The sequence below is a fragment of the Ambystoma mexicanum genome, chromosome 3p (genome assembly GCF_040938575.1).
Source record: "Ambystoma mexicanum isolate Mex_15411 chromosome 3p, UKY_AmexF1_1, whole genome shotgun sequence".
Lineage (NCBI taxonomy): Eukaryota > Metazoa > Chordata > Amphibia > Caudata > Ambystomatidae > Ambystoma > Ambystoma mexicanum.
In genome coordinates this window covers 935,321,579-935,337,323 of record NC_090925.1, presented here as the reverse complement: position 1 = coordinate 935,337,323, position 15,745 = coordinate 935,321,579, and the positions used below count along the sequence as shown (strand labels likewise).

At 43.6% G+C, this 15,745-nt stretch overlaps 1 long non-coding RNA gene across 1 annotated transcript in view; it reads left to right on the top strand.

Moving 5' to 3' along the window:
* Nucleotides 1-639: 639 nt before the first annotated feature.
* LOC138579652 (uncharacterized) overlaps nucleotides 640-15,745 on the top strand; it is a 62,907-nt gene continuing 47,801 nt past the window's right edge. Inside the window, exon 1 of the long non-coding RNA XR_011304113.1 lies at nucleotides 640-725. This is a non-coding gene — a long non-coding RNA (uncharacterized lncRNA). The remainder of the gene's footprint in view (nucleotides 726-15,745) is intronic.

The following is a 15,745-nucleotide window of genomic DNA, read 5'->3' as shown; positions in this document are numbered from 1 at the left end:
TTTTTATGGTAGCATGTTTACTCTTTGCACTGCTGGGGTTGTACCCCTGTGTACACATCTGTATGCAATTGCTTATTTTAAAGCACAAAACGAGAGCGTTTTTAGAGGCATTTGATTAAACTGCTCACATTATTTTCTGCACCATACACGAAGCTGAATATTTCTTTTTTCTTAAGTATCAGGAACTCGACAATCTACTGAATTACACGAAGCAATAGGCCAGGTATTAAAGGCGATGACAGTGTCCAGAATAAAATATCCCCTTCTGTACACAAAAAGGATATTGCCAGTCAGCCTTTGGCCTCCTTCCTCCATTTAGTCGTCACTTATAATGCCCTTAAAGCATACAGTGTGGGGGAAGTGGGGGGGGGGGGTGGTACTGTATACCATATGTAGGAGTCCTTTAATAGACCGTTTTAATTAAAGACAGCAGAGCCCCTTGATGATCCACTCACCCAGATGGCGCCTGCACTCTTCCCCCGCTAGAGGCCGCTGCTGCCCTGGTAAAGTGGTGGAGGGGAGGGGGCGGGGCAAGTTTAGGTTTACAGGCATAGTCCAGGAATGTGGAACATCTTGCTCGGGCTCATGCGTCAGATTGTTTGCACACGGAATGGGGTATTTTCTTTGTTAACGGAGCCGCAGAACGTCCAGTGGGCTGGCCTTTCCCAGTGTAGTCACGCCTTATTAATACCGAGGACTCGCGGAGTCTGGGAAGCGCTGCTGGGGTACGGTAATCCGAGGGCAACTGCACGGCTACATACATGACTTTATTAACCGGTAATGAGGTTGGGGTACACGGAGGTACTGTAGGAGTACTGTATTTAAGAGTAAGCTGGCAGTGCACTGCCGGAGTACTCTAATAACCGGCACAGAGGTAGAGTTGCGCCGCTGCTGTCCTTTATAAACAGACATTAAGGTGGAAATGTACCACTAGAATACCCTAAACTATTACCAGAAAGAAAGGTGCACCCCTGGAGCATGTTATTGTTCAATATGATTACAAACACCTTTCTTAGTAGTGCAGAGTAAGGTAGAAGAGTAGTTCTGGAGTATTTTATTAGTGCATTGTAAAGGCTGAACAAGAAAGAGGTGGACTGTTGGAGCATCTTCTTGGCCTGGGGTGAGGTAGAGGTGCAGTGCCGGCGGACCTTGGTGCAGAGGACGATGAGGTACAGGAGCACTTCTAACGTATTCCGGCGCAGGCCCTGCCGGAGAACCTAATTAGCAGAGAGTAAGGCAGAGCTGTGCTGCTGGAGCATTGCGTTAGTTGAGAGACAGGAAGAGGCCCACTGCCGGTGTTCCTCATTAGAGCAGAGGAAGGTGGGGGCGCACTGATGAAATATGTTTTTAATTAGAGTAAGGCATGCGTGCAGTGCTGCAGTACATTGTTACCCAGGGGAGTCTCGGGAGGATAGCTCAGCGGCAATGCGCTGGCCTTGGAAGCAAGTCGACACCAGAAACAGTGGCTCGATCCCCGGGTCCGTGCTTAGAACCCTCTGGGTATTAAGTGCGTTATAAATAACCTATCATATAAGGGTAAGGTGGAAGCACTCTGCTGGAATATGTTACTAGTGACAGACTTGGACAGAGGCGCAGTGCTGGAGTATGTTTTCAGTGAAAAGCTAGGTGCAATATGTTATTAGTGCAAAAGAAGGCAAGTGTTCACAATTGGAGAAGGACACGGTAGGTGTTATCAGTTTAGACAGGAAAGCACAGGCTCCTTCTGGAATACCTTATTAGGGCCAATGTACAACCAAGTGCTCTTGCACTCCTTTTATTCTCACTGCTCACAAAGACTCTCCACTTGCCCTCACTACTGCTCCTAACTCTGCCAAATCCTCTCACTAACCGACCTCCCTCCACTCATCCCTCCCTGCAAACTGTCCATGACCCTCCAAGACATCGGTTCTGTCTCTCACTATCCTCCTCTCTGCTGACAACTGGGAGGATAGCTCTGGGGCAACACGCTCGCTTTGGAAGCAAGACAATGCAGAGCAACACAGGTTTGATGCCCGGGTCCCTGCTTAGAAACCTCTGGGTATTAAGCACGTTATAAATAACCAATCACAATTAGCAATTATAACTTTGACTCTTACTTCGACTCCGAAATGATTGCACCCCCGAATCCCTCCCACCTGCTAGAACCTCCTATCAAACCAACTCTTCTCACTGTTTCACTTTTCTCCCATCTTCATCATTCACCTCCCTCCCTCTCCAATCTCACCCTATCAACACTCCTCTGCCTGATTTAAAATAGCTTCGATCACCCTCGCATTAAAGGAAGCTGCTTCTGACCCCAGCAATCCCTCCCTCTAAAGCCCTCAATTGCACCTGTCTTTCCCTTCCCAAATCATGCAGCGAGTTGTCTTTAACAGTATTGTCAGCCACTTCGAGGGGCACATACTGTCATCCCCACCAATTAGGTTTCCATAGTTAGCACTCTGCTGAACCTGCTCGCACGCCTGTCTCTGACTTCCTTAGCATGCTCACCGCTCTGAACTCTCCTTCGCCTGCTTGATCTCTCAGCAGCTTCCGATACTGTGGATCATCCCTACCTCTTACAAACCCTCTCCTCCCTCAGCTTCACAATATTGTACTCCTATTTCTAGGACGGCTTCTTCGCCATCTCATCGGATACTAACACCGCCAACACCTCCATGCCTATTACGGCTTCCTGTTGTCATCCTTTGGCTTCCTCCTTTTCATCCTGTACAAATCCTCCCAGGTAAATGCATCTCATCCTTTGGCTTTCCCTCCTACCGCTTTGCCGAGGACACTAGTAGCTTTTTCTCCTTTACCTCCTTCACCACGACTATCTCTGAATGCATCGCCAGTTGCCCCAAAGCAATCCTACTCTGGATGGTTCTACACAGCCCAATGTTAATCTCCTTCCAAATGGTAGTCCTATTTCTTTCTGCTTCCATACCTAATACCACTCTGCCATCTCTTATCGTCGTCTCTCCTGGCCTTCAGACTCCGTCACCAAAGGTTTGCAAATTTGTGGTGCTTTTTGACAGTGGCCTAAGTCTTTAGGAGCTCATTATGAAACGACCACGGTGGCCTGGATTAATCTTTTGAATCTAAGGGAGAACTGGCCCCACATCACTCGGCCAAAACCCTGATCAGCAAAATGAAAGAATGCTTGAGCCTACGCCTTGGTCTTCCCCTCTACCTCTTACCATCCCAAAACACATGTCTCAACTTGAAGGTGGCCTGCATACTCTCTGCTGCAGAATGGTGGATTATAGCAATGAATGCACTCTGTCCGGCTGTGTGTTTGTCACAGGGTTTCTTCAAGCCTGCAAGGAGGGAGTCGGTAGTGCTGGATAGTGACCTTGGACTCTAAAGCATGGATGCAATTGCAGAGCAGCTAACCGGAACTGGGGAGTGAAAATGGCTATGCTCCAGAGTGTACAGAAGGGTATAGGGAAGGAATTCCATTTCCTCAGACAATAAACTGAGAGGTTGGAGAATTGGAGAAATCGGATGCGCAGGAACAACTGCAGCTTTTTAAGGATTCCAGAAGGAGCGTGGGGCAATGACTCAAGAATCAGAAAGTTGTCAATACTGAATGTGGGTCTCTCAGTGGACCTGGATCGAGAAATCGAGGTGGCTTCTCAGAATCAATTCCAGCTTTCTTCTCAAAGAATATACCCATGGAAAATGTTGGCACAATCCTTCTCCTCATCTTTCTACTCTTTGTCAGCGACAGAAATAAATGCAAGTGGAGAACGTTTCATTTATCATCAGAGCGGATGCTTGCAGAGAGACGGGCAGCAGGCAATTGATGTTTTGTTACATTAGTAGACCTGTTTAACAAGGAGCTATGACAAAAGTAGTGTTCTCTGGGAGATCAGATGCACAACAATCAAATACATGAGTTTTCTATGATTAAGAAGAAATATAAGCCGGGGAATGGCTGACACAGCATTGGCCTGTTTTCTTTTTCTTCTTGTTTGGGCACTGATCACGGTGTGCCATAGCGCCAGAAGACCAGAAAGCCTCAAATCAATGTTAAATGGAGCCAGGGGGCCCATTGGGGGACTTCCATAAGGTGGTCACAGGAGGGAGGGGTTGGTTAGGGAGCATTAGCTTTTGGTAGGCAAGTAAGGGTTGGGATGTAGGTCGCAGGAGAGCGATAAGTCCACTCCAGGGGTTGTTAGAACTCAATGGCTGGATTAATAACGATGGGGGGGAGTGTTAGTTAACTGGAGTGTACCTTTAATGTGAAGAATAAAGAATTAATAGAAACACAAAAAGAAGGAAAGGAGTATAATAAAAACATAAACAGCTATAAAACTGCAACACATCGGTTCTCAAATGAACCGTGAAGAAGTCTTAAACATTTTCATTGACTACAATGACTAGAGCAGATAAGAATGATAAACCACTTCCTGTCTGGTCTTGGAATGTGAACTGGCTGTAGTAGTGGGTCAGATGCAGTACACAGACTCTGATTTTCCATTTTACTGTAGTTTATTTAACAGAAAGGTGCAAACTCCTAACTTTCCCTAAACTATGGGTGTTGCCTACCAAACAAACAAACTAAGGTGCTCGTCAGTCATCAGTGTAGGCCTTACATCAGATTCAGTCCACTGTCCAAAGCTAAGCTATTCTGACCCTACCACTATTATAAGAACTAAAGTACAGGAACATGTCTCCCTTCTCCTGTTCTATGTGTTCTCCCCAAGTTCAGTTCAATATAGAATTCGTAAATATCTTTTAGCCACCACTTGCATCAAATTATACAGTCCAGATACTGGATTTTACCAGGTTTTAATATAATCATAATAATTTGCATTTATATAGCGCTACGAACCCTCAGGCATCTGAGCGCTGCTTATTATTACCCATGGTGTGTAGGATGAAAGGCTGAGTTTGACCCTAACCTGCGTCAGCAGGCTCTGCACAGATTTGAAAGCTGGAGCTTTACTCGCTGTGCTATCGGACCGGCTATCTTCCTTCACTTGCATTCTCCTTTTTCTCTTGTGTTCTTTTTCTCCCTTTCTTATCTCTTTTCTGTCATAGAATGTTTCAACATCTTTCTGTTTACTTTCACAAAGGTTCTTCCAGTCTCTTGTTATTGACTTTTCATCCTGATCAACACAAGCTGTAAAGTCACAATATTTTTCTTACATCCTTTTATAAACTCCTCTAGATGGGGACGAGTTAGAGTGATCCAATAATGATTCTCACTTTCTCTTGATATTTTCAGTACTTCCTTTTGGCTGGGATGAGAATGAATGTTCCAGTAAGGATTCTTACTTTCTCTCAGTATTTTCAATACTTCCCTTTGACTGTGACAAGTATGAGCATTCCAGTAATGACTCTCTCTCTTTGTATTTTCAATACTTCCTTTTCACTGTGCCGTTTGAGTATTCCAGTAATGATTCACTGTCCCTAGTTCCCTTCCTGGGTCTCCTGTTTTTCCCTGTTACTTGCGTTTTGTAGGGTTATCATCACTGGGGTCCTATGTGGACTGGGACCTTGTTCTCTTTGTGTCAGAATGGCTTCTCGCCTTTTCACCAACGTCTATGACTGCTGCTTAGTTCCTCTTTCATTCGCTTCCATCTGTGATAGTTCTTCAGCCGTGCTATCAGTGGTGTTCATGGACCCATCGGTCCACTGCGTCTCATCGGCGGTCACACTACAACTTTTCCTCCCTTCGAAGTCACGAAGTCTCTCGATACGCCGTCGCTTCACTTCAGCTTTCCATAACTCTTCCTCTTCCCACACTGTCCATTAACGACTTGCTTCGGTTCTCTTTTCTACTCGTTATGTTCTCTCCTCACTTCAGCATTCACAGTGTATTCCTTTTCCCAAAGTCTTGCTTTGGTGGGTTCGCCGGATTCTCCTCTTCCCATAGGATGCTGCGTGTCTGGGACTCTCTCAGTGGGGCAGCGCCATCTGATTTGAAACTCCCAGTCTCTCTCTGTTCAAAGGGCCCTGCCTTCCTGTTTTGTGACATACTCATGGGGCTTCCCTGGTATGTCGTACAAGTAATTCTTTCCTTTGGGGTTCACATTCAATATAGTTCTAATGATCTTCTTCATCCCAGTTTCTTTTAAGCTTTCTCTCATAGACGTTAATGGTGCACTTGGCTGACAATAACACATTTTTTAATTTTTTATTTTTATTTGTTTTGATCAAGTAGATCTTTACAAAATAAAAAAAAAAACATTATGCTGATTTGCCACGATAAAAGTACAGTTATCTTGTAAACAATTCCACAAAAATAGAGGATAAGCCTTTAAAAAAAATCAAAAAAGATAAAAGAAGAAAAAGGAAGAAAAAAGGGAAAGAAAGTAAAAAAAACTTAACTTCCCCAAAAACCTGCACCCCATTCTACACTGTTAATTTCTAATGCTGTGTCAAGAAATGTAATATGAAATGTAATATGAAATCTCTACCAAAGGGCTATGAATGAATTAAGATGCCTATCAGTGTCTATCAGCTGTAAAGATTTCCAACAATGTCGAATGGCATGCATAACACTGAATTGACTGGGCCACTCGAACCATGTGTACAAATTGTCCTTTGTCGAACATGTGTACAAATTGTGCTATGTTACTATGTGGATTTGTTTTCCATTACTACAAGCATGTCAACATCACGTCATGTCACTACCCTGCCAGTCATTTCAAGCACAAGGAGCGCTTTCAGTGTTCTAATTTATTTTAATTTCCCTTTAGTTTCACTAATACGCCCTGTTCTTCAACAAGGCTTCTGAGGTTACCATGGAAACCATTTTTCAAGTTTACACTTCTAAATTACTTTTTTAGACAGGCCACACCATGGCTAAGACTGATAAATGTTTATTTTTTCAATCCGAGCATTAATGGTGGAGTTATTTGTCTTTTTCGGACGCACTCGATCCAACATGGCCGACATAGATATCATTTTTCAAATTTACATTCTAAATTACGTTTTTAGATTGGCCACACCATGGCCAAGACTGATATTAGTGTATTTTTCCAGTCCGAACTCTAATGGTGGAGTTATCTGTCTTTTTCGGACGCACTCGATCCAACATGGCCGACGTAGATATCATTTTTCAAATTTACATTCTAAATTACGTTTTTAGATTGGCCATACCATGGCCAAGACTGATAATAGTGTATTTTTCCAGTCCGAGCCCTAATGGTTGAGTTATCTGTCATTTTCGGACGCACTCGATCCAAAATGGCCGCCGTATAAATAGAAACGGCTCCTAGCAACAGCGTTACTAACGCTATGCCGCCAGGCCCCTTTCGAGCCCCGGAGTGAGTCAGCACATCCCTACAGCGCTCTCCACTGGCCCGCTATTCGTGATTCATGCACAAAGGTAAGATCTTTGTAGACACACCACCATTAGGTCAGGCATTTTGTTCCCTGAGTGGAACCCCCACTAATATGCCCCTTATTCATTTATGTGTTCAGGTTCCCGCGCGAGGACCGCATATTTAAATCAGAGTCCATCCCACTCCAAGATCCTCACAAGTGAGGTAAGATTGGTTGACCTATAACTCATTTGTTATTTAAGTATCTGTAAGACACCAGATTACTATTGAGTGCCCTTTTTTGCTTTTTAATAGGATTACACTAAGATCCTTCCCACGCCTGGCGTAATACTAGAAATTCGTGCCAGTGGAAATAATTATCCACAGGTAAGCTGTGGCCTCACAGTATTGGATTTATTCCTTTGTTTAAATGATACACGCTCGAACACACTCCCCTGACGAGTTTTTCCCTTTCCCCTGCAGCACCTATTCCACCCCGTGCAGCACTTCGTCCTGATGAAGGCCGTACATATGCTGGGACATAATTGGTCCACCTAAACGGCCGAAACACCTTGGTGTAGACGCACCCCGAACAACAGTGCATTGTCACTGTCCACTACCAATTGTCAATTCACGAACCCCTTTTTTTGTCTGTTGTTGCTTACTTTGTCTAATTGTGTTGTTTTATACTGAAGTATATGAATCACCATAACAAACTATGTATTTTGATTGAGTTTGTATTACTTACACGACTGTTGTGTCAAACTATGTGACCCCATGTGTTTGTAAATATATCCTATAAGCCTGTACGGTTGGTTTCATTAAACCGTGTGATGTTATGTTGTTTGGAGAACTGTTCACTCTAGGTTGATTTTTACAACTGCATAGATAAACAAACTATTATTTTCTCCAAACAACAAAAAAAGTGAGTTTCTTTCTTTTTCTCCTTTAATGCAGAGGGTAATAAGGGGTGAAACAGTGTGTTTTCATTAGAGCACTCTTCTTTGTACCTATTCAATTGTAATTTTTGTCTTAAAGTAACCCTCCTGGGTAGAATAGGTCCATAACCAGGAGCCCATTTTTTGAATCTAATGCTGTGTTAAGCCATAATATCTAGAGAAACATTGGTCCCAGTCTGCCTAACGGTTGAATGGGTCAGGCCAAGTTTTAAAAGGACCTGACCCACTGCAATCGTCCGGGCGGTGTTGTGCCCCGAAATCAGGCGATTCCAAAAAGTTCTCTGAATGCAAGCACTCCATTTTATGCACAAATTTCCCAAAGTAGAGAACTCTAGTCTCCCAAGTTCCTTTATATTCTAGGAGTAAGTGATGCAGGTTTTGCTTACTTTGAGTTGCACAGAATTTCCAAAACGGTATTATATTCTGGCTTTGCCCTCTAATACTTAGGATCTCGCCTGTATGAATTAAGTTTAGGCGGGCCCTGAGAAAAACATATCTTGATTCACTGCTGGGATGTTTTAGTAGATATTTGGGCAGATCTCCCAGTTTTTTTTCCACTACTAAAAAGCTATTCTTTGGTTTTACCAGCCTCATTTCCAACCCTATTTTGATCCAGTCCATTGTTTCCAGTTCTTTCTTTGCTTTCAAGGGATTCTCTTTCAGGGTTGCTACTATTGAATCGGCTCCTTCAAGATTTCTTTTAACTTTTATGTCCAGCTGTTGGAGGATCTTGGAGCTGTCCATTTGGAGATGGTGTTTGACCTCTTCGTAAAGAGCGTCTTTTTGTGGAATTATTATTAGCCTGTAGAGAGATAACAATCTACAAGCTACCTGTTGCTGCAATGATTTCAGACCAAGCTCAAACCTTAAGACCTGAATAGGAAGACAGCTAGGCAGACCCAACAAGTTCTTCCAAATACGACCCTCCACCTTTTGCCAGTCTATGTCCCAGAGCTTTGGTTGGGCCTCCAACCCATACAATATCACATGAATTACTTTGGCGTTATAAAACTTTATTCATGGTTTTATTTGTTCTTCATGTCTTCCTTCATGGTATCTTATTGAAGAGGCTCTACTGATCTTTGACTTAGGTAGTTCCTCACTGGAACGGGAGTCCTTGTCCCCAGTTGGGGAAACTCACCCAGTGAGGTCAGCTTGTCTCTACCCCTAAGGAGGATGTTGTGTAGCGAGCTCACCCCCCCTAGCTTCCCAAGGAAAGGCTCCCCCTTGGGGAGAAGTGACAGAATCCCATGATTCATCACATACACTTTCGCTAAATTGACCTGCTCCCCCTTCTTTATTAAGCGGAAACCGAGTGAGGAAATCTACATTTCCTTGTTCCTGTCCCTTCAAATATTCAACTGTGAAGCAGAATGGCTGCAGGTCCAAGAACAATCTCATAATTCATGGGTTGGTGTCTTTTCCTATATTCATTCATGTTCGTGGAGAGTGGTCAGTAACCAAGCTAAACTTTCTTCCCGTCAGATAATATTTGCGGTGTGTTAGAACCCATTTGATTGCCAAGGCTTCCAGTTCAATGGTGGCATTGTTTTGTTCTCTTGGGAAGAGTTTACTGCTTCAGTACAACCAGGGATGTTAATTCACCAAAATGCCTGGGGTAGTGGAAGTGACATCACACATCTGCTGACACTACATGTGAGCCATCCTCGTCGACCTCTCTGCAGCCTTCGATCTTGTTGACCACAACATTCTCTGCCAACACCTCACCACCAAATTTAACTTGTCCAGAGAAGTCACCAACTGGATCCAAGCCTTTCTCAGCCAGCGATCCTCAAGGGTCTTTGCAGGCTTGGAAGCTGCCGATCCCTTTCCTGTACCCTACGGTGTCCCACAGGGTTCCTGCATTTCACCCACTTTGTTCAACATGTACACTAAACCCCTGTTTGAACACATCCAACAACCTCAGGATCCTCTATACAAACTTTGCAGATGACACCCAAATTCCGCTAACACTAACTGGTAACCATGCCACTGATTCTGCAAACATCAATCAGGTCTACAGCATCATTCAGGCCTGGATGGCGGAACACCATCTCTGCCTGAATGATGATACTGTCTTAAATGGCTTGATCCTGCCTTTGCATCCTTCTGCATTGACGGAAACCCCAACCAGCATCTAAAGCCATGTGAAAACACTGCGTGTTCACTTAGATGCAGAACTATCTATGCACAACCACGTCAAAGCCCTCGCCTCCTCAGCGACCTACACCACTAGACTCCTCAACCTCAGCAGAAAATTACTATCCACTGACAACTGCCTCACCCTCTCCAGAGCCATTACAGGCAGCACATTAGACTAATGCAATGCCAACCTTGCAGGCACCTCCTCAAAAAATCTGGTTAAACTTCAGCTGATCCAAAAACCATGCCCTCCGAGCTGTCTGGGGCCTCAAGCGCTTGGACCACATCTCTCATGCCAGATGTGACACTCACTGGTTGCCAATCAAAGCACACATTGATTTCAAGATTCTCTCCCTAACACACACATGCATCCACAATACTGCACCCTCCTTCCTCACCCAACGCATCTCCAAAAGAACCAAACTCTCCTGCCTACATTCCTTATCCACTTTGTTCTTAGCCATCCCTATATTCTCAAGAAAAAGAGCTGGGGGCACTTGCGTTACGGTCATTGCCCCCACCCTGTGGAACACCCTACCTCTCCTCATCCAAGAGCAGCCCCCCTACCTCATCTTCAGAAAACTGCTAAAAACCTGGCTGTTTGACAAATACGATTAACCTGAAATTGGGGTATCCCCCGTGGAACCTACCTGACTCTGCAGCATTTACTACCATGCTTATGTACTATATATATATATATATATATATTTATTTATTTATTTATTTATTTTTGCTTTGTTTTTGTTTAAGTGTATCAGCGCCATGATACTTACATGTTTGGGCGCTGTCAATAAATGCAAATAAATAAATAAATGGCCTTTGACCTGGATGGAATCATTTCCTCTTTAACCCTGATGACATCACTGTAAGTGGCTTACCTGCTTAAAAAAAAGTACATAAATGTAAAAAATGTAAAATAGCAAATAGGTACTAAAGCAGGGCAGAATATTTTAGATGCCAACCACATTTTGACAAGGGTGCTGCTTTCATGTGTCATGGATGGGGTCATGATACAATAAGGGTAGACCCAATGGAATCAACATATGGCGAGTCACTGCCATAGATATGCCACTTCAACATTGTATGGCCAGATACTTCCACATTATGCCAATTATAGCTGCATATCAGGTATTGTCATTATCCAATAGATGCAAGTCACCAACAGTGCACATCTGCAGTAATGCTTTGGTTCATGATAATGATTTGTTATTTATTTAGCGCATTTGCCAAAGCACTATACACAGCACATATTTACATACAATTATCATCCCAACCGAAGTTGGTACTCATTTATGTACCTCAGAATAATGAAAGGCCTTGCCGGGATTCGAAACCTGCAAACCACAAACAGATTGCAGCAGCAAGCACTCAACCCATAGAGCTATTGTACTGCTTTGCTATTACAAATGTAATGCCACAATAAGAAGACATGTCAAAACTAGCTGGACAATGTAGGCCACACACGTAATAAAACATATCATGTTTGCTGTATCCTTGATGATGCACAACAAAAAAGTGCCATCCCCCAGTAAGACATACCTAGATGGGCTGCCCCAAAATGCCAATCTAATCACGTAATAGCACGCATCATGATTACTTTATCACAGATGCCCAGAAAAATATACCATGTCACTGTAAGGAAAGGCTAGTCTGGCTGCACCAAAATGCTAGTCTAGCCAAGTAATAACCCTAATGATGCTTACTTTATTATATATGCCCAGAAATATGCCATGACACAGTAAGAAATACCGTAATAACTGGCGTTGGTGCTTGGCTGGCGTTGATTATTGAGAAATTGAAACCATCAAATTGCAAAGGGTACATATGCCTGGCCTTAGCTATTAAGGCTTGCTCTTCTGCTCTGATTTCAACTCTATGTAGGTTTGTGAACGCTTCATTTAGGGACCGTTGTGTGCCTGGATGCATTAAAAAATCCTGGATAACACCCTTGCTAAAAAAAACGGGTCTCTTGCCGAGCAATCCTTTGAACTATCGCCCTATTTCTAACTCTCTCTTTCTCCTTAACATGTTAGACAGAGTGGCGTATTTGCAAGTGCTCACCCATCTGAGATCACATAACATTCTGAACAGTGGCAACCTGGATTTAGAGAGAGTCATGGAACAGAGACGGCTTTGCTGGACCTAAAATCCAGGCTTCTCCGTCATATGGGTCAGGGAGAAACAAGCATGCTGAAGCTTCTTGACCTGACTGCAGCCTTCGACCTGGTGGATCATGTATCTTTGGTCACCAGGTTGGAGGAGGTAGCAGGCTTTGCTACCTCTGCAGCACAATGGGTTAAATCCTTTCTCTGTGAACGCTAGTGGAGGGTGAGTAGTGCCCTGGCTGATGTGAGTCCTAAAGACTTGGCCCAGGAGTGCCAAAGGGGGCGTGGCTATCCCCTATGTTTTATAATATTTTTACAGTGCCATTCCTTGATTTCCTGGGTGACAATGGCATTGAATTTACCAACTACGCTGATGACATTCAATGTGTCATCCCTTTAACGGGTGTCTTTGGGGAAGATGAACCTAACATGAATAGGATCTATGGCCTAATACAAAATTGCATGTGCATCAATGGCCTCTCATTCAACACTGGTAAAACAGAGTTGATGCTAGTGGGGACAAAAGTCAAAACCTGCAAGTTGGAGGAGGAGTACGCCCAGCTTCAGATCGATGTGTGTACTATCCAGGCAAAAAAGAAGGGTTATCTTGACTGCAACTTGAACATGAAAGCCCAAGTTAGCAGTCTGGTTGCATCAGCCGCGTACTATATTAAGCTACTTACCCATGCGCGCCACTTCCTCTCAAAAGCGAGTTGAGAAACACTAACACGAGCACTGATGGGATCAAGAATTGATTACTGTAGCAGTCACATTATTGGCCTACCAAAGCCTGAGGTTAACAGACTGCAAGTGGTGCAAAATAATGCGGTCAGAGTCATTGTGGACCGTAGTAAAAGGGACCATATTTCTGATGCGAGAAGAGACCTACATTGACTCCCGATTAAAGACACAATTTGTTTTCTTCTTATGGTGATTATGCACAAATGCTTGAGAAACACAGCGCCAGCATATCTTATAGATGAATTAGTTCTAAAAGCCAGTAGACCTAATCTGAGATCCAACAATTCTTCTCAATTAAAAAATCCTGTCTGTAGGTTGGCTCACGTGAAAAAAATCGCTTTTTATATAGCAGCACCGGCGCTATGGAATGGCCTGCCTTTTAAAAATTGAAGACCTTCTTGTTTAACTAACTAGATCCTCTCTCCTTGATTGACTGTAACTTACTGGTACCTCTCTTTCCATTTCTTTCTTCTTAATTATGTGTGTGTTTATGTTTCTGTCCGTTAGCGCCCTTAAGCCTCCAGATCAGCGGCAGCGCTATACAAATTATTAAAGTAAAGTAAAGAAATGGCTATACTGGCTGGACCCAAATGCCAGTCTAGACAGGTTATAGCACTTATAATGCTTACTTTATTATAGATGCCCAGTACAAATGCCGTGCCACAGTAAGAAATGCCTACACTGGCTGCACCAAAATGCCATTTTAGCCACTAAAAAATATCCTGCCTGCTTTATCATTAATTACCGTTATTTATGAGTGCACGTCTCTCCTTCCCCACCCATCCCACACGTCTCCTCTCCCTCCCATTCTCCTCCTACAACCCCAAAAATCTGCTTCTCGGCCTGGCATTACCTCCATGTCCCTCTTCCTCATCCAAGTACTTATGTATGAGGCAAAGTGCTGCATAGGCAAGTACTTCAACGAGGAAGAGTGGGACTACTAGTAAGTAATCCAGGTATTTAGCACAAACATTCACATTCACTTGCGTATTTACACATGCACCCATTCACCATTCATTCACTCACACACGCACACCCACCCACCGATTCATCATGCACTCATTCACACACATTATATGATTTATACACACATGTACATTACATAATATACACATATGGCCACACACTTTTACACTTAAAAAAAGACATTTCCTTACCTTACATTTCCTTACTCTCTGCAAATCGTTGCTCCATCATTGCCTATGGCTCCCATGCTCCAGCAAGCACGCGAGGAACCAGCTCTGGTTCCTGTGATGCGCAGCAGAGCATAGGAGCTGGAGGTTTCCATGCTCTGGGGGTGGGGTGCTCAGATTTCAAATGAAATAATTTATTTTTGACGTCACGTTGACTGATTTAAAAAATATATTATTTTCATTACGGAAAACCCAAATGGAAATAATTTCCTTTTGGCGTCAGAGTGACTTCAAAAAGAAATAATTTATTTTTGAAATCTTAGCCCTCCCCCATAGCCAGGGGACACAAAGGTATTGCCAGGGGTCGGACAGTGTTTGCCAGGGGTCACGGGTGCGACCTCTAGCGACCTCCAAATAACATCCCTGGCAACCATGAGAAATGTAGGGCAGGCACTGCGAGGGGATTCTCCTTTCAGAATCACTGTTTTAACACATCTAAAAGAGGAGTAGAACTACAGCACCTTTGAGGTGACGTTAAACGCTGCTGTGCACTTTTTCCGTTTATAAAAATAGCATTTCCTAGACTGCAGCACTACTTTTCTAGTTTAATGAAATCTTAAGAAAACTTTCTTAAAATAAAAAAGTGCCAGTCTTTTAGGAAATGCTCGTAGTGCCACTTGACATTTCCCCTCCAATATTTCCACACACCTCAAAATGGTGGTGCCGGAAACAGGAGAGGAGAATATCGACTTTCCACACTGCATTTAGCACAAGCCCAGAATCTGGCCCATTATGTTCAGAATGTGGTCAATACCCATGGTTATGGACTGCACTCTAAACATTCTGATTGGCTGAGAGGAAGCCAAGAAGGATTTCCTCGTGCTAACTCGCGTTATGCCCGGTACGTTTTTATAAAGGCTCGCATTGCCAGGAAAAGTCGTCATGTGCATTTGAAAGTGCAGTCTTGCAAGCCAAAATGTAAACACCAGCAAGTGGTGTGTGAGAGTGTGAGAGCAGGCAGTTGAAACTACTCACAAGTGAACTCGACATTCTCCCTTCCAGTTTCCAGCACCACCATTCTGGGGTGGGTGGAAATACTGGAGGGGAAATGTCGTGCTTCTCAGCAGAAAAAACTGCATAACTCTACTGTCTACATAGAAACATGTGCTCCAGGGGCACTGCAAGCATTTTCTAAAAGACTGCTACTACTAGTAATATTTTCTTAATCGTTCATTAAACTACAAGAGTGGTGCTGCAGTCTCGGAAATGCCATTTTTGTAATGGAAAAAGCGTGAAGCAGTTTAACAGCACCTCACTGGTGTCGTATTTGAACTCCTCTTCTTGACGTGCTGAGGCTGTGCTGGAGAGCAGAATCCCCTCCCAGCGCCAGCCCTGCATTTCTCATG